The sequence below is a fragment of the Lepisma saccharinum genome, chromosome 25, assembly GCF_977018435.1.
Source record: "Lepisma saccharinum chromosome 25, izLepSacc3.1, whole genome shotgun sequence".
NCBI classification, from domain to species: Eukaryota; Metazoa; Arthropoda; class Insecta; order Zygentoma; family Lepismatidae; genus Lepisma; species Lepisma saccharinum.
The window spans coordinates 59,649,189-59,669,513 of record NC_139253.1 but is presented as its reverse complement, the minus strand read 5'-3'; the positions used below and the strand labels follow the sequence as shown (position 1 = coordinate 59,669,513).

The 20,325-nt window shown below is 39.2% G+C and overlaps 1 protein-coding gene across 2 annotated transcripts in view; it reads left to right on the top strand.

The window, feature by feature from the left end:
- The window catches only part of LOC145978836 (solute carrier family 7 member 14-like), a 782,606-nt gene that overhangs the window by 554,017 nt on the left and 208,264 nt on the right, over nucleotides 1-20,325 (top strand). The window lies entirely within an intron of this gene.

Here is a 20,325-nt window from a genome sequence, read left to right as displayed (position 1 = left end):
TGGGAAGTCGGCTCTGGGTACGGGTTAATGAGTAAATGAGTTAAGTACTAATGTCACGTTGTGTCGAGCCCAATGTGTGTAGAGTTACTTTTTACTAGTAACTGGAATGCGGTTAAAGTAATACCATGCAAAAAGGAACTCTGTTACAGTTACCTTACAGAACATTCTAGCTTAAAGAACAAAATCACTTGTATTCGTGTGACATGTTTCGTACATGAATTGTAATTGAGCTGTTCTTCTTTCACTGATCACATGCAACAATTAACATTAATTTCCATTACATTATAATTGTTTTTGCACTTATGAAATAAAACTGTTAAATTTTAATAAATTTCGGAGACTTATAGTGAAGATATCAAGAATTAACCTCCTTTAAATAAGATCCTTTGGAATTTCTCGGTTCTTCGGCATTACGAAAACTCGGGATTTGAACTTGATAATTCACACCCCATCATTTTGAATCATTACCTCTTTTTACAGTACCCTTCGCCTCGTAAAAACATGATTCAGAGGTACCGTGAAGGGCAGTAGATTAAGTTGTCTCTGACTCTGATTGATACCTGTGCATTGTGGAAAATTACAAAAAGATAACATAATCATCAAAGTGATAGATGTTTATTGAAAGGAAACAAAGCGAATCCAGTTTGTATCTAAATAGTAGACACGAATCTGAAATTGTATAAAACGCCAAAGTATTTTCAAAATCAATTGGAATTTTATGATTTGTAAAGTACTAGTAGTAGTAGTAGTAGTACTAGTAGTAATAATAATAATAATAATAATAATAATAATAATAACAGTAATAGCAATACTACTACTACTAATAATAATAATAATGACAATAATGATAAAAAGTTCTATGACTGCCCCTCTGAGACAAAATAACCTGCAGGCGCCTTTGCTTATTTATGAGGTTAATCAGAAAAGAACTCGATAATATAGCTGAAAAGTATTACGTTAAACCTTGTTTTGTAAAAGACATGGTGTTTCATCCATCCGTCTCTTCTGCCTGTGAAAGTCGTCGGCCCCCCTATCCCTCGTTTCTTTCCGGCCCTCTGGATTACTTCCTACTTTAATCCCTCAATCTCTCCTTTCACCTCACCCTGGGTGCCAAGCGAGCAGATTATATTTGCGCCGGAATTACAAAAAGGGGGGGGTTTCACATAACAATTTATATTTGTATGTCCCTGGTTCGTTTACACATATACAGCAAGTGAATATACAACTGGTTAAATGGACAGTACCGTAGTTCTGGAATTCATAACATTCTCGTAGGATATATTGGTTTATTATACGTAGTTATATATATACATATTTTACAGAACGTTTCCATGAGTGTCTTGCATAGACCAAAATTACCAAATCTCTAATAATATAGTTGCGCACCTATGGCATAACCATCGGCACTTCCCTTACCACCGAGTTAGCAAAACTATCTCGGTGGGCCTATCCTCAGCTTAAATGATATTCCGTTACAAATGCGTTTCCTTACGCCTTCACTCCTTCTTTTGGGCATCAATTAATCAAATACGGAAATATCCACATAATCAAAGCTTTCTCTAAAAGGGGACTTGGGACAGCAACAGGGGCTGGCATAATCAGATGCTACATTATTATATCCAGTTTAGCCACCATAAGTGGACTAAACTTGAGGAGACGTTCCTCTTTCGTCGATCAATGGGGAAACTGTTTTTTGCTAAAGCCCACTGGCCTTTTTTATAGCCGGGGTAAACGTCCGTGGACGTGGACCCCGTAGCGTTGGAAAATTCCACTGCCAACGGTCTTTGTAAGACAGCTAGCTCCCCCAACCGGGGAGATAAAAAACAGGGGAATCTAACATCCAGCAAAGCACAATCCAATAATATACACTTACATGCAAAATTAACATAAAAGTACACTTATGGAAACATATTACTAAACCCTACACCTTGTAGCTGGCCAGCAATTAATTATTACAATATACCAAAACCAGTAATGGTCAATCCGACCGTTACATAGTTCCCCCCTTCAAGAGGAACAAGAAAAAACAATACACTCAAAACAAGATTACCATATTTACAAAATCATCCAACACAATTACACAATACCCACTAAAGTATTCAACTGTTCTCAGAGTATCTGAAAAATGAAATAGTCACTAGTTCATTCACTTTATCACATTGTCCACAATGTTCACAGATTCACCAAGCTTCCTCTTCCTTGTGAAGTCCGCCACTGAAGTATCCTCTCTAGGATGAAGTCTTCCTGACAGCATCTTTCTTGAAGTTAGTTTCCCTGGTTCCTGGTTCGACTCTCCACCGAGTCCCTGGCTTCGACTCTTCACCGAGTCCCTGGCTTCGACTCTTCACCGAGTCCCTGGCTTCGACTCCTGACCGAGTCCCTGGCTTCGACTCCTGACCGAGTCCTTGGTTTGACTCCAACTGAGTCTTGGTTCGACTCCCAACTGAGTCTTGGTTCGACTCTCAACCAAGTCCTGGTTCGACTCTCAACCAAGTCCTGGTTCGACTCTCGAACCTAAATCCACAATGTGTATTTCTGTTTACAACTTGGAGATACGCAAATAAATAAACAGTGTTGTGTGAATGAAGAAAATGGGGGTAAGTTATATACAAATGAAAACTAAAATAAAAAAAGAAACATATAAAAGAAGATCGGCGGTCGGCTATTATGACAACTGGGATTGCTGTCTAGGCGGCCAGACGGTAGTCTTCCTAACCCTCATTAGGAGTTGTCGCGTGGCTCCCCTTGGCTGTTTTCTGTCCCTCCACCTCACAGCAAAAGCTGGTGGTTTATGGCTGGACAACTGGCCTGGTTCACATTCCACAATCGGACAATCCTTCCCATTCTTTGCCCTGAAAGTATCTTCTTTAATCCTTCCAGGCATTAAACATGGACCTGAGTGTTCCATTTCAAGTTCACCATTAACGCCACGCAATCTACCAGATGTAGTGTGCTCTTTCAGCCACACCTTGTCTCCAATGCGAAATTTACATGGCTTACGTTTGATCTCGTTCTCTTCATCCGGGAACATCTGTAAGGCTGGGCTCGTTTTCTTGTATTTCAGTCTCACTTCTTCTGTCTTCCTTTTGCTGGAAACAGTACAGGGAACGCAACTTCTGACGTAGCGAGCGATATCTCGTGTCATTCCAAGCCACGAATATTTCTCCTTGATTTTCGACAAAGTTTTCTGCTTCCCATTGTGTCCTGCAAATTCAGAATCGTGATGCGACGTCAATATTTGAGATCTCAAACTCAACGGGACCCATATCTTGGCTGTTCCCTTAGAATCTTGCTTGCAGTCTATCCTCCTGCACAAAACTCCCTCCTCATCCAAAAACGACTGATTGGCCAACTTAGCAACTTTCTCCTTATACTTCCTACTCCCAGAGAAATGCTTCCCCTTCAGTTGTTTCTTTATTTGAGATAACAAACTGTCTCTCATTTGCTCTGAAACAATCGATGAAGTTTCTTGTAGCCTCTCAGAAACCAGTAATTCATCATTTTCATTGTCCTCTAAAGCGAAAGGCAAAAATGATAATGCATGGTTCTTCTTGTCCGTAGAAATGGAATTTTTTCGAGGAAATTTGCATTCCCTTTTTATTCCCTTCCTCCGTTTTCTCTTTACCTCTTTCGAGATTTTCAGAGAGCATAATGCACCAGCGTTTGCAGTCTTCTGAACTTCGAGTCCTTGGGAATCCACTAATTGGCCCGTATCCTCATTCGTAGACTTCCCGCTATTCTCTTGTGCATGTGTGTTGCATCCATCCATGCTCGAGGGATCTGACGAGTTATTCCTTTCCTGTACCACGTTATTTCTCTGCATAACTGTAACAGCGAATTCTCGTTTACATGCACGCTTCGAGAACGTGTAAATCACGTCGCTATCCTTGAACGACCAACCGTTCTCCTCAATGTGCAAAATTATCCCACTCTGCTTTAAAAAATCCCTTCCAACGATTATGTCACGGAAACAATTCTCAAGGATGATAAATTTATGCCTAAATTTCATGTTATTAATACAAACAGTAGCATTCATCTCGCCAACTGATGTAACGCTGCCCACAGCTAACGAAATGTTCCATTTTCTCGTCTTCATGAATTTATTTCCATCCCTCTCTAACAACTTGGCTGTCTCCAAACTTAGCGTAGAAGCTGAAGCTCCCGTATCTGCAAATAATACAAAGCGTTTGTTGTTAATCTTACATTGAATGAGAGGTTCGAGGTCTTGCTGAAAACAGCCTTCTCCATTCAAAAAACGGCCTTTGTTCCTGCGTTTTCTCCCGGCGGGCGACAGAATGTTTATTTGGGGGCGCTGCTGACTTCTCTTTCCAGCGGGTTGGTTCCTTTTATTGACCTGTTGACATTCCTGAAGTTTATGGCCCTCACAACGGCAGCCCCAACAAATTAACTTTGCAGAATTTTTATTGGCCCCCGCTTGCCCAAAAGTTGCATCAAAAGAGGGTCTCTTGTGCCCTACGGTGGCGTCACCGCCAATGCCCCTTCTTGGTAAAACGGTTGTTTCACAGCCCTTGATCCTTTTTCCTAAACCTGGATTGAGAGAGCATAACGGTAGCTGGTCACTCTCGGTTCCCCCCTCGCTTGTCCTCGCGGACAAAGCCAAATGTTTTACTCCTGTTCTTTGCGAGGTGTCCTCTTCAGTGTTGCAAACTTCAGAAAAAGATAATTCCGTCTCACCGGCGAGCGGTGAATAATAAAGCCTTTCTGAATACAACCTCCTCTGAACAATGGCTGCTTCAGATTCCAATTCCTTCAAAGTATGAAATTGCATTCCATACAAATGCCTTCGGAAACTAGGGTGTGCATGAGATAGAATATGTTCTATTACTTCACATTCGTCTGTCTCTTTTTGCCTCATAGCAAACAGTTTTCTCATTCGACGAATAAACAATACCAGAGATTCTTCGCTCATTTGGAAGCGATTCAGAATCAAACGGTCGATCTCATTCTTATAATCTACAGAATAATATTCTTCTAAAAAAGCATTTTCAAAGCTCTTGAAATCTTCAAACGAACTTGAAAATCTAAACCAATCCCCTGCAGCCCTCCTTAGCGAGAACGGAAGAATCTTGTCAAACAATGACTTCTCCGAAATGCCCATGACATCTTTATAATTCCGCAATTCCTGCAAATAATCATGCGGCGAAATCTTGTCATCGCTCCCTGTGAACACTGGAATCGGTAAATTTGACTTATCGAGAATTTTCTGAACTTTTTTCGCCTCTTCCTTAGCACTCTGCTGTTCAGTGCGCGATAAAGCAAGATTATTTAATTCCCTAATAATTTCCTCCTGAGAGTTATCGCTTATATCCTGATTACCCAATAGCTGTCCAAGCAAATCTCTATCAATTTGTACTGCCATTTTTTCTACTTTACTTTTTCCACTTCGTAATAACATTCACTTCTGTACGATCTTCGTTGTAAAAAATTAAAAAATCTATCCGTCCGTCAGTCCGTCTATCTTTCAAACCTATAGACCTGACGACAATTTATACAACAAGATAAATCCTGGACAATAGAGCCCCCATATGTGAGAGTCGTCGGCCCCCCTATCCCTCGTTTCTTTCCGGCCCTCTGGATTACTTCCTACTTTAATCCCTCAATCTCTCCTTTCACCTCACCCTGGGTGCCAAGCGAGCAGATTATATTTGCGCCGGAATTACAAAAAGGGGGGGTTTCACATAACAATTTATATTTGTATGTCCCTGGTTCGTTTACACATATACAGCAAGTGAATATACAACTGGTTAAATGGACAGTACCGTAGTTCTGGAATTCATAACATTCTCGTAGGATATATTGGTTTATTATACGTAGTTATATAACAGTTGGGCTGAAAAGTTCGTAGGCTAACATAGTAAAAAATATTTTTTTTGACAAAATTTGATTTAATTATTCAATATAGTTGCCTTGGAGGGCGATACAACGATTATAGCGGTCATACAATTTTTCGATGCCATTTTTATAGTACGATTTCTCTTTAGCCTCAAAATAGGCCTCAGTTTCGACGATTACCTCTTCATCAGTGCTAAATTTCTTTCCAGCGAGCATTCTTTTAAGGTCTGCAAACAGGAAAAAGTCACTGGGGGCCAGATCTGGAGAATATGGTGGATGGGGAAGCAATTCGTAGTCTAATTCATATAATTTTGCCATCGTTTTTATTGATTTGTGACACGGTGCATTGTCTTGATGAAACAGCACTTTTTTCTTCTTCAAATGGGGCCGTTTTTTCGTGATTTCATCCTTTAAACGCTCCAACAACGCTATGTAATAATCGCTGTTGATGGTCTGGCCCTTCTTGAGGTAATCGATGAATATAATACCATGCGCATCCCAGAATACTGATGCCATAACCTTGCCAGCCGACTGTTGCGTCTTTCCACGCTTTGGATTCGGTTCATCACGTGCAGTCCACTCGGCTGACTGTCGATTGGACTCTGGAGTGTAGTTATGGAGCCATGTTTCATCCATTGTAATATATCGACGGAAAAATTCGTGTTTATTACGGTTGAATATCGCTAAACATTGCTCCGAATCATCAAAACGTTGTTGCTTTTGATCGATTGTGAGCACTCGCGGCACCCATTTTGCACACAGCTTTCGCATGTTCAAATATTCATGCACAATATGTCCAACACGTTCCTTTGATATTTTTAAAGTCTCAGCTATCTCGATCAACTTCACTTTACGATCATTTAAAATTATTTTATGGACTTTTTTGATGTTTTCGTCGGTAACAGCCTCTTTGGGGCGTCCATTGCGTGCATCGTCTTCGATGCTCATTTCGCCTCGTTTAAATTTAGCAAACCACTTCTCAACGGTTGATTTTCCTGGTGCAGAGTCCGAATAATGTTTATCAAGCTAAGCCTTGGCTTCAACAGTATTTTTTTCGCCAAAAGCAATGCTTTATTAACACACGAAATTCTTTTTTATCCATTTTTTTCACAATAACAAAAGCTGCTTCACTCACAATGCTACATCTCACGAACTAATTATCCGGCAGATGTGAAATTTATACACGTATCTTTTGAAGGTTAGTACTAAGTAAAAATCACATGGATTTAATTCTAGTAACGCCATCTATGAGTCAGCCTACGAACTTCTCAGCCCAACTGTTATATACATATTTTACAGAACGTTTCCATGAGTGTCTTGCATAGACCAAAATTACCAAATCTCTAATAATATAGTTGCGCACCTATGGCATAACCATCGGCACTTCCCTTACCACCGAGTTAGCAAAACTATCTCGGTGGGCCTATCCTCAGCTTAAATGATATTCCGTTACAAATGCGTTTCCTTACGCCTTCACTCCTTCTTTTGGGCATCAATTAATCAAATACGGAAATATCCACATAATCAAAGCTTTCTCTAAAAGGGGACTTGGGACAGCAACAGGGGCTGGCATAATCAGATGCTACATTATTATATCCAGTTTAGCCACCATAAGTGGACTAAACTTGAGGAGACGTTCCTCTTTCGTCGATCAATGGGGAAACTGTTTTTTGCTAAAGCCCACTGGCCTTTTTTATAGCCGGGGTAAACGTCCGTGGACGTGGACCCCGTAGCGTTGGAAAATTCCACTGCCAACGGTCTTTGTAAGACAGCTAGCTCCCCCAACCGGGGAGATAAAAAACAGGGGAATCTAACATCCAGCAAAGCACAATCCAATAATATACACTTACATGCAAAATTAACATAAAAGTACACTTATGGAAACATATTACTAAACCCTACACCTTGTAGCTGGCCAGCAATTAATTATTACAATATACCAAAACCAGTAATGGTCAATCCGACCGTTACATGCCTTAAGATGACTTACGATGACATTCAATTGAAACCATCGCATAAGTCAATTGGAAGATCCTTGATGGAAAATATGTAGACTACAATTTACTATTGTCTGGACGTACAGTGATGGACAAAAGTAATCATACTGTGGAACTGAAAGGAAGAAAGGACGAATTTCAGCAGCTAGGAATACAATAAGGAAGTCAAAACTGTTAATACTTTACCATGTATGCACCAAACGATATATTGACAACAAAAATAAATAACAGATGCTGCTTGTAGAAAAATAAAATACAAAATATTCTCAATACCCGCTTCTTTGGCTGGACAAAAGTATTCATACACCAACATAAAAGTTCACTTTGAAGAAAAGAAAGAAACAAATACCATGTCGTCATAATTTAGTATGCATTCCTCTGTTATGGAGAACAGCTGTCAGTCTCTTTTGCATAGAATGAACAAGAGGCGTGGTTATTTCAGATGTAATATTGTGCCACTCATGCAAAATTACCTCTTTCAGTCTATTCTTGCTTGTTATGTCATGTTTTCGGAGTCTGGTTTCCAAATGGCTCCAAAGATGTTCAATGGGGTTAAGATCGGGGGACTGAGGTGGAGTTTTGAGTGTGTGGGGAGTATTATATAACAACCAAAGGCGGACAATCTCAGCTGTATGTTTAGGGTCGTTGTCCTGCTGGAAGTAAAAATCATTCCCAAGACAAAAAATGATCGACTCTGCTGCAAATTGTTCTTCAGAATATCCAAATAGACAAATCTATCCATAGTTCCCTCAATAAAGACGAGTTCTCCAACACCTGAGGCTGACATACAGCCCCAGACTATAACGCCAGCACCTCCATGTTTAACTGTGGCCAAGAGATTTCGAGACTCAAGCTCAGTATTGGGCTTTCTCCACACCAAAATTATTTCATCACTATGGATAATATTAAATATACTCTCGTCCGTAAACAACACTTTATCCCAGAAGTCCAAACTTTTACTCACATACTCCTTTGCAAATGTTAATCTGGCCTTCTTGTTCTTCTTACTGATGTATGGCTTCCTTCTAGGTACCCTAGCTCTGTACCCTGCTCGGTTGAAAAGCCTTCTAATATTTCTTGAGGACACTTGTTTTCCCAGGTGTTCGTGAACATGTGCCGACACTGTGGACGATGTTAATTTTGTTTTTTCTTGATCATTCTCAACAGTCCTTGTTTCTCTCCCGAAGTAAGTTTCTGAGGACGCCCAACCCTTTCCCTATTTACCAGCACTTTTGTGTCTTTATATCGTTTGATGACACTTTGCACAGTCGCACGACTTCTACCAACTATGTCTGCGATTTCAAAATATGATTTCTTATTGTGGTATAATGATATCATAATTCTCCTCTCTTCGATCGTGGTTTCCTTCCCTTTGCGGCCCATTTGACTTCCTGCAGCACGCCAACACCAAACCAACCACTTCCTTACACAGGTGCAACTGCAGTAAACAAATATCTGGCACTGAATGATGGAAACTGTTGTTTCACGAACTTTTTTGGGGGTTTATAACCTGGCGTATGAATACTTATGACCATCCAGAGAGCAGTTTATCTAAGGATTATCCACATTTCTCATGACAATTTCGATTGTATGCACACAATTGCTTTGCGTTTCTATTCTTGCCATTCCAATGGAATGGATAATTGCGAATGTGTGGTTACGATCCCACACTATGCTAGACCTTATGAACCAAGAGAAAGTAAATTGCCATTGCCCCCTTAGTTTTGGCACCTTGAACCCCTATCCCCTCCAGTTTTCGCACCTAATCGCCTGCACTGAATACAGCTAACTGAGTTACCCCACAGAGTAAACTTCAACAAAATCAGAAATTTTCGTTTTCAATTGTTCGTTGATATCACCTGCTAAGTCATCAATCCTCTTCTCAACTGTATTTCTGTTGTTTTTTTTACTAATCGCGACGATGAGGATGAGTGATCATATGGTTAATTTAATCGCACGAAGCCATGGCACACACCCATGCCAAGACGGGATTCAAATCCAGGACACGTGACGTTGTAGTGCGCTGTGCTAACCACTCCTTCACGAAGGTCGGCAACTGTGTTTCGTGACAAAGAAATATTTCTGACTCAATAAATTGTCAGGACACAAACTTTTCATGTTATTCACATTTCACTTCGCAACAAAAATAGGCAACCTCCCATTTCACTTGGACATTTCTGTATTTCTCTTTTATAGTTCTTTTCTTACTCCCACAAGGTTTTGGCAGTAGTACATCTCCTGTGTGCGCCCAACAGTAAGGCGACATGGTTGTCTGAAACTTTTTCAGAACGGAATTTTCTTGAAGGCAAATCCATCACTTCAACCCTCTCCCAGCAAGCTAGACTACTTCAGAACTAAACTATCAATCAGTTTTCTTTTGTTATCCAGATTGCACCGTGCAGGGAAAATAGGGTAATCTGGTGAACTTCGGATGCGTCGAGGCTTCTTTCACGAGAAAAGGAAAAGGAAATGTACACAGGCGCAGGCATTAAGGGAAGCTGCGGGCCGTGGCTTCTGTACGTACTTCTTCATCTTCTTCACCGTTTGTCCCTATTGCCATTAAATACGGCGATTTTGGACATGTGTACTGAAGGAATGTATCAGACAAAATCCGATAACATCCCACGTGAAAATAAACTCTTCCTCCTATTCATAAACATAAATAGGTCCTTCGCAAATATTAACACAAAAGACAACACAAAACTCTTTCTCCTATTCACGAGGGTAAATAGGTCCTTCGCAATATAATTTGGACAAACACAACACACACGTCCGCCTCACACCGAAGCACAAGGCGAACCCTTGGAAATATAGTACGCACAGGACGTATCCTTCGTTTACAACTCCCCCCTCCCCTTTTGGCAGTGTTCAGTTTGAAGCAAAGAAACCACGGAGTGCGCAAGGAGACAAGATTACGATGTGTACAAACAATCAAGTAAGTGCTGGATTGTAACCATGCATTCGCAAATATCTCGCGAACGATTCCTTTGCGACCTCATGTTTACTTGTACTACTATAACGTACTTTTTTTTCACAGTTTCCGTTTGGCTATCACTTCTGATATACCCTGTATGCAAAACATGTTTACAATATTACAAACAATTTTACCGTTGTGTCAGCCTCGACGATATTCTTTAGGAGCCAATCTCAAACTGCCGTCAGTTGATGGCCAAGGGCTCATATTTAAGTGCTGTGTCTCCAGAACAAAATTTCGCATACTACATCCGTATGGCGTGTTCATTAGGCGTACTTGCTACAAATGCGACGTTAACGTTATTCGCCGCAAACCATATAGAATGTATCATTTAATTCAGGAAAAGCACCATGTTATCCATGGTATGGTTCACAGACTAACAGATTGGCCAAATAAGTGAATTTGTGTTGAATTTGGTGATTTCTGGTAGGTGTACCAAGCTCATGAAATTCGTCTTTCTAATTATTTTTCTTTTTTTTTCTTTTAAGGGTTTCTTTTTTAATTTTAAGGTCGATAGTTGAGGTTAACCGACGGATTAGATGTTCGAGTTTCACAAGAGAAATATTCAAGCTATGGGCGTATTTAAGGGAGGGGAGAGATTCAACGGGTCTAACCAGCTCCCTCATTTAACCAGGTTATCTGTTTCATCCCCTATGCGCAGCGACTTGTTCACAAAAAAATATTCACATACTTATTTATTGATTGATTGATTTGGTTTTTTAAGTCCACTTTATACACATTAAGGCTAATCGAGACTGGACCTACAGTTTAAAATGGGATCCGAACCACTTGTGCCTCCATAGGGTATCGAACACGGGACCCCTTGATTACAAGGCGACAACGTCACATATTTATTCTTCTAATTTAGAGGCCTGCAGGACGGAAACGGACGGGAAAGAAATTAATTCCAGACACCCTGGATGGGAAATGTCTGCCATGTCATGCTTATTTCAAGAATTTCTCGTCGGAAAATGCTCAGAAAATTCCCGACATTTCGCCAACTCTAGAATATTACATGTATTTTCTGCCCGAAGCAGTTGTTTTTGAACTTGTAGGACGAACTTTCCTGATTCTTACGGTGTGCTGAATTTTGAGAATAAGCATTCTTTAAGTTCGAATTTGCTGACATTTTTAAATTTCCCGACTCTTTTATAATCCAGAAAGTCGATCGATCGTTTCACAAAGACCGGATCGGTACGATAAATTTTCTCTCCGATTTGTTTGTGGATGCATCTGGATTAGCTTCAGCTATTATTACTCTCTCTCTCTGCGGTGGGTATGGATTTAGGAAAAAATGTTTGTCAAGGATACGATGCTGCTGCTACAATGAGTGGTAAAATGAAGAGGTAAGATTAATAATTTCAAAGAAGTATTCAGAAGCATTTTTTGTTCATTGTGCAGCATACGCTTTAAATCTAGCTGTTGCTCATTTGTGTCAATTTCTTGTAATAAGAGTCCTCCTCCGTAGTCGAGCGGGTTAAGGCGTTCACTCGTCTTGAGATCGTTCGCTGCGGGACGGCGTAGGTTCGAATCCGGCTCTGGTCGGAATTTATTCGGTCTACGTATAGGGCCGGTGGCAACCCACCATCGTGAGGAAATTGGGGAGCTCCGAGTGAGTGAGCGTAATCCGGTCGAGACGACCTACTATAACGGCTGGGGATACGTCGGGCCGACCTCCCGACTATTCCAATACTGGTTGAAGATCTCCACGCTTAGAGGTGACGAAGGAAAGTGTGGGAGGGAGACCGGCAGTCGGTAGGTAAGCCAAGGCCCTTCATGGGCTGTCGCGCTAAGGATTATTATTATTATTATTATTATCTTGTAATAAGAAAATGCATTGGGACTGTTAAATGAGTTATATTTATTTCCTGCGAGTCTTCTCAAAGGAGTTTGTTTTTGAAAAACGCATTGTAGGGGAGCCAAAATATGAGATTTCCTAAAGTTGTGCGATACGTGGTAGACAGAAAGTATCAGTCGGAAGTACGATTTGTGGAATTGTATTCACCAATTGAAGAAACTTTACAAATTACCAGTACAGTAGAAATATCTCAGCGAGCTTTTCAGTTTCTTCACCGTGTAACCTCTGGGGAGTTTGTGATATCTTTACTTGTTCTAATGAAAGTTTTTTCATACAGTGTATTCATTATGTCAAGAACTTCAAAATATTGACTATGATCGTGTTCAGTATGCCAGTATTCTAATTGAGATATTACGTGAAAGAACCGAAACACAGTACAGAAAACTTCAATGAAATCTATTCACAAGCAGAGAAACTGCTTAGAGAAGTCAAGAGACGTAAAACTGCCACACACTCAGTAAACACATTCGAAAATTGCAACAATTTCTTCCAAAAAATGCGAAATTGCTGTCTCTCATTCATTGGAACAGTGGATAAAGATGTTTGATGGCCTGGTTTATAATGCTTACATTTTTAAATCTGAGTTAAAAAGGTAGGGACTGCATTAGAGCCAGTAGACAATTCTGACCAGCTTTATTACCCCAATATACACAAATTGTTTTAATCTTAGCTATACTGCCAGTTTCAACTGCAAAACACGAGAGAATGTCTTCAATATTACATATGAAATTTAAATACTAAATACTAAATATTAAATCATGGCTTCGAAATTCAACCGGAGAAATAGTGGACTAACAAGCTTTTCTATGTTAATTATACAGTCGCCGGAAATAACAATGGGAGACCTAGAAACTCAAATAGTCGGTTCCCTGCAATGCGTTGTGTGTTGCCTAACTCTACGGCAATAAGTGGATAGTTTAATAGCAAATTCTTCCAGCCACGTAGAGGTAGGTAATACACACGACACCTTGCAGGCAAGTAATTTAAGGATATACGTGTTCCATTTTTAATGCCGGTGACTGTGCATAGGAATAATAAAATCAACACCGATGATGTCATTCTTCATTTTGTAGCAAGGAAGAAAATGCTAATTCCAGAATTGTACTTCTTAATAAAAGTAGAAGTGGAAGTATATTTTTTAAAAGTACTTTTCAGTTCATTTTATGTAAGGTTCGTAGAAGTTCTATTAGATAGACCTAATTTAATAAAATTGTAGCCTTCCGTGTGGTGGCAGATGGGATTTTGAAACCCTTAAGTGACCTATATATACGCTTTTTATTCAAGCCTAATCTATGATTGTGGGTTCATGAGAATTTTAATCAGGGATCATACAACTAAAGTTCATTACTTAAAAACTACTTCCTCTCCCTCTGTGCAACCTCGCAGCCCTTGAGGCAGCGCATTTTGGATTCTGACACAGGGTGAGCAAGTAGTTTTCCTCCAGGTAGACACTTTGTTAAGGTGTCCGAGCAACCATGATGTTTAGGGGAAGGTTAAGTACATTTCATAATGTTTTCTTTAAGTTCCGAACTACAGACTTCGAACCTGGAACCTTGGTCGGACAAATTGTGAATCAAGTAACACCAACAGCAAAATCAGTAGGTAGTGCAGAGATTTCACGAAAAAAAAAAGAAAAAAAAGAAAATAATTAAATGCAAATATTACGTATCAGAAGAGTTAGTAATCTCTTTTCAGTACGTATAAAATCTTTTACAGGAAATGTAACCAGATGTAAGGAAATTTATATTAATGTATTTTAAGGATATTTAGTTGATCTAAATAGAAAGGGGAGCTAAAATGGATCATGTGTTACGCAGTGGCCGTAGTGCAGTAAAGTTTCAACCTTAAATGAACTTAGTCCATGAGCCAGGACCTCGAATTTAGGCGATCGGTACCACTCGGGGGGACGGGTTCTCATATGATTTTTTTGTAAGGTCTGGATACCTGGAGCTGGAAAATGTGTGATAGCATCTCATAACTCTTTGCTTTTTATCTAATATTATTGAATTAGTAACAATAGCCGAAATATAATGGTTTTCCATAATTTTTATAAATACAGGTAGCATATAAATTCATCACAATATTTGAATAAATAAATTTAATTTCAACAGACTTATTAAATTCAATATTATGTTATAATAATTATAATTAGTAAGTGTAATAATATTAATATAATCCTTACTATAATAATAAAACTTTATTATATTGCTTATATACTGACAAAGATGAAAGTCATAAGTTTTACTTACAATTTTCAATAATAATAGTGGCTAAATCTTAAATACGCATGTATAGAATAGAATAAAATAGAATGGTCTTTATTTAAGCAGGCGTGTTTCGGCTTCGTGGGCCAAAATTATGTTATAATTTAACATAAACAAAATTTTATTATTTACATTAATCATCATCATCGTCTAAATAGGTGTCATCACTCATTCAGTTTCCCATGTGGGTAGTCGGCACTTGTCAGTGCCCCTGATGTTATTTAGCCAGAAGATGCAGTTTGTAGTTTCTAATGGATTGGTTGGTTGATTAATTTATTATTAGTATTATTATTACTATTTATTATTTGAAGTAGGGTTACACTTAAGCTTACAGTATTTTTAAACGGATTATCTTACTATTTGCCCAATTTTGCATTTTTTTCTAATTTGTTGGTGTTATTTATGTTAATCCCATAGAGTACAGAGGAACAATATTCAAGTAACAGCCTAATAAATGCTTTGTAGAACGCTAATTTGTGAGCAAGGTGTACATATTTACAGACATATTGAAACTGTTTGATTCTAGTTGCTGCACGTGCACACATAATCTTCACATATTGTGAAAAGGATAAATTCTTATCTAGGTACACTTGTCAACTTGCGTGATGTTATTGTTTTTCCGTGGATAATATTAATACTTGAGTCTTAGAGTCATTCACTTTCAACATGTTAGATTGATACCACTCAAGAACTTCCGGTATGCTTTTTTCAATATTTGCAATTACTTTTTCTAATTTGTTAGATGCGCAGTCCAGGAGGCAGTCGTCTGCGTATAGATACAAATCAAAGCCAAATTTCTTGCTTGCGATATCAATTACAAACACGTTAAAAAGGTTTGGGCCCAGAATAGATTCCTGAGGTACACCGAGAGATACATTCAGACCGTACGAAATCGAGTTGCCAACTTTTGTATCGATAATCCTATTGTACAAATAGCTTTCGATCCAGTTGCATGCAGTAGCAGAAAAATTGAATTGCTGATATAATTTCTGTATTAATAACTTTGGTTGAACACTGTCGAATGCTTTACTGATATCTAGTGAAATTATGCCCATGTATTGCTTTCCTTTACGATTTAATACATGCCACCAGTTATGTAACAGTTCATGTAGGAGTAATTCTGTCGAGTGATTTTTCCTAAAAGCGAATTGTCTGTTAGTAAGTAGGTTGTTACAATGTAAGTATTTTTCTAATTATTTATCTATTACCTTTTCAAGAATCCGACTTAATGAGGAAGTTATCGATATAGGCCGATAATTATTTAATTGCGTTGGGGACCCCCCTTTAAATATAGGTGTGACCCTTGCGTGTTTCAAGCTGTTGGGAAAGATTTCGCTTTTTATGGATGAATTAATTATATCTGTAAGAGGTTCTGTAATCCATGGGGCGACAAGATGTAATATGCGATTACTTATTCCATCGAAATCTGGACCCTTTGTGACATTAAGTGAAGGATTTTCAGTACGTCATCATGTGAGACGGGTGTAAACTTGAATCTGGCTTCTCTAGATTGACTGGAGTTTTCAATTTGTTTGCTAGTTTCATTTTTCTTGAGCGTTAAATCGTTTGCGAATATATTCGATATTGACCTTCTGACATTAGCAAAGTGGTAATTCAGGACATTCGACACCCTCGGAGCTTCTGTAATTATTTCATTATTGTGTTGAATAGATGTGATGGATTGGTTTTTATTGTCATTTCCCGTTAACAAACTAAAAATCTTGAATTTATTGTTGCCTGCATATTTACCAGAATAGATCTGTTGAAGAAGATAATTTCTTTTCGCCTCTTTTACTGTTTTTGTTACGTAGTTCCTTAAGTTGTTATATTGTTCCCACGAGTAATTATTATTATTTGAACTGCGTGCGCGCTTAAACATCCGGTTCTTGAGTGATATCAATCTAAGAAGACTACCAGTGATCCACGGACGCTTGTTGGCCCTAACGCGAGACGTTTTTATTTGCGCATAAACATCAAGAGCTTCGGTTATTAATGACTGCCAATATGATACCTTATCGTTTATATCCGGCATCGTTGATGTTTTGTGAAATGGTAGATAGGAACAATGATCAACGAATTGCTGTTCAGGGAAATTTTAAAATGAACGCCTAGTTACTAGTATTCTAGGAGATCTTTGTGGCCTCAGGTTAATTGTTGTGCATATCAGAAAATGATCGCTTAAATCATGCATTGCCACAGCGGATTTAACATGCATTTCTCTCTTGTTTGTAAAAATGTAGTCTATAAGACTCACTTTTGTCGGTCACGCGTGTCGGCAGACGAACGAGCTGTTTGTACTCCGCTGATTCCATCGCATCGAAAAATGCATTATCCACTGCAGTAGGTTTCATGACGTCATGATTTGTATCTCCAACGAGAACCGAAGCGTGGCAAGCAGGAAGAGATTGCAAAATGGTTTCTAATTTTTCATTAAAAGTGACTGCGGCCTTGGGATGTCTATACACGCATCCGATAATTAAGGGTTTGTTTGAGTTTCAAAGACACCCACAATCCTTCAATGTCCACATCCGACACAGAATAAATAAGTTCCGATATTACGTCGGTTTTTACGTAATCAATAATGCCGCCCCCTTGCTTAGAAGAACCACGATCGAGCCTATACAGTTTGAACCCTTCAATTCCAACGTGCCGATCTGGAATAGAATCATCTAACCAAGTCTCGGTGATTGCAACGTAAGTGAAATTAGTTATGTTTGAAGCTGCGATTTGATCTATTTTGTTCTTCAGCCGGTAAATATTGATGTGGCCCACCGTGATATTTTCTTTGTTATCTGCGGATACAAGTTTGCAAGGAATCTCCGGTTCGCCACGCTCAGGCTGTGCAACGCCACGGGGGGTGTCGGGTCATTGCCATGCGGGGAGGGAGGAAAGCTATTTACAGCCCGAGCATTGTGGTCTCTACCTTAGCCTCGGGGGGAAGGGAGAGAGTGGCCATTCTTGCAAATATCGGGGAACATCTTTCAGGGGTGTCCAACGAACTCTCTGGCACTGACACAGCACATCGACCTTTTGCCTCCTTGCATTCAAATTAACAAACCTCATGATTAATAAAATGATCGAAAGAAGTATATATATATATATATATATATATATATATATAATATGTGTAATGGCAATGAAGTTATTTAAAGGGGAAGGATATAAGTAAAAATAATGTGTGTGTATAGAGTTGAGAACCATAATTGAAGTGAGTGAATTAGTAGTGTCAGTTATTTTATGTAATGAGTGCCAGCCGAGGTTAGAGTTTGTCACTTTCTTTACTTGCTTAGGTCGTCCAAGCTGTCAATTTTCACTGTGGCGTTGTTGTGTAGTGCCAAGATATTGCCATCACAAGTCCACACACGCTGGAAAGTTCCACTATTTCTTACCTGGTGAAATAGTTGCAGATTCTGCCGGGTGAGGTTCTCCGTGATAGAAATGTGGGGGCGGAATCCTTCAGGAGCTTCTTCTGGAGCACCAACCGACGAGTCCTGTAGGATACGAAACGCACGATTAGCGCCCTGCTCCTCCCGTCGCGTCGCTTCGCTCCAAGGCGGTGGAATCTCTGGAGCTGGGATGCATCGACGGGAATCTCCACCTTGTCCCGGAGGATGTCCAGCACCTTTTCCTCGCAGTTCTCTTCTTCCGATTCTCCCACACCATGGATCACAAAGTTCAGTTTCCTGTCGTATTGCTCAATGGAGTTTATATGCGACTGTAGCACACTTAGCCAATGCCATTATGCTCAAGTTTTTCATTTGTTACACTGGTCAACATTTTTTTTTTCGTCATGGATGAAAATTCACTTTTCTTTATCAATCCATGATGCTGAACACGAAATTGACAATGAAAATGCCACTCGACTTCCGGTTTAAGAATTATACGAGGTATTGTCGAAAAGTCGTGTTTCCCAATGTTGCAACTTAGTGGAATGACGTATGCTTGTTGTGCATGTGACTTTTACGCTTTAACTGTATTATACGAACAGTTCAAAACATGGGTACATTTCCATTTGGCTTTTCCAAGTAAATTCATGAATCAAAGTTTTTACATTATATAAATATAACATGAATAAATATTTTCTACTATATTACTGTATGGTTTGTTCTTTACTACTTACGTGGGATTAAATCCGCTTCCTCTTTGCTTCCCTCTTGTAGTGAAGTTCAGGATCATCCCTGGTTACTTCCTGTACTCCATTTCCCTTGGTATCTTTTCTCAATTATAGATACTTGTTGGTGGAAACGCTCACCGTGTTCATCACTTACCTGCCCACAACTTTTCGGGAGGAAATTGAGATGAGAGTGTAGGAAATGCAATTTAAGGGACATATTGCAACCCATTTTTTCATACGATGAAACCAAATTATTTACAAGATTTTCATAGTCTTCAGCACGTTTGTTTCCCAAGAAATTGTTTGAGACTTCTCTGAAAGAACTCCATGCACTTTTCTGAACATCACTTAGCAGGTGTTCGAAGATCTCGTCCTGGTGAAGTTGACGAATTTGAGGCCAACAAAAATTCCTTCCTTGATCTTCTCTTCACTGATTATTGGAAATTTGTTAAGTAGATATTTGAATGCCAAAGAGTTTCGATCAAAGTTTTTGATCAGTTCAAGCTTTATATGAAGTGCAGGAAGTATAGGAACGAGAGGTTCATTTTGTTCCTTCATATTTCCAGTTTCCATACTTTGACGTAATGGCCAATCCTTTTTATTGAAATGAGAAGCTCTGTATCTGCTATTCCATTCGTAGAGGAAACAGCAATATTTAGTATAGTCTTGTTGGAGTCCAGTTAAAATAGCAATGACTTTCAAATTTGCACATATTTAACATTTGAAGTTGTTGTATTTAATTGATTGAAGGAGGAATTTTTGGCTATAATACGATTCTTGCTCTTGCATAAAATAACCAATAGGGATTGACGATAATTGATTGTTGTTATGAAGCAGTGCTGCTTTTAATAGCGATGCATCTATGAACAACCGCCACTCCTCACAGATGTGCTTAATGCCCATAGCCCCCGATAAACCATTAATATCACTGCAGTATATCAGATCTCCTTCGGTAGAATAGTATTCTTCCAACTTTTCTGACGGTCACGATAAAATGACACCTTCACATTACTAGCTAGAAAATTCCATTGTTGAAGTCTGGAGGCTAATAGCTCTGCCTTGCTTTTCAAAGTTGAATATCTTTTAATAAATCATTCATTTCACTCTGGCTAACCTTGTGCTGTTCTGTAAGTTTAACATCACCTGCAAAGTCTGGATCTGTAGATGTGGAAAGTTGTGTGGATCGTACGGTTCGTCTTGTGAGTCTACGGAATAGGATTCAGGGGGTGTTGGAACAGGTAGTTCATAACAATGTGCCACAGGAC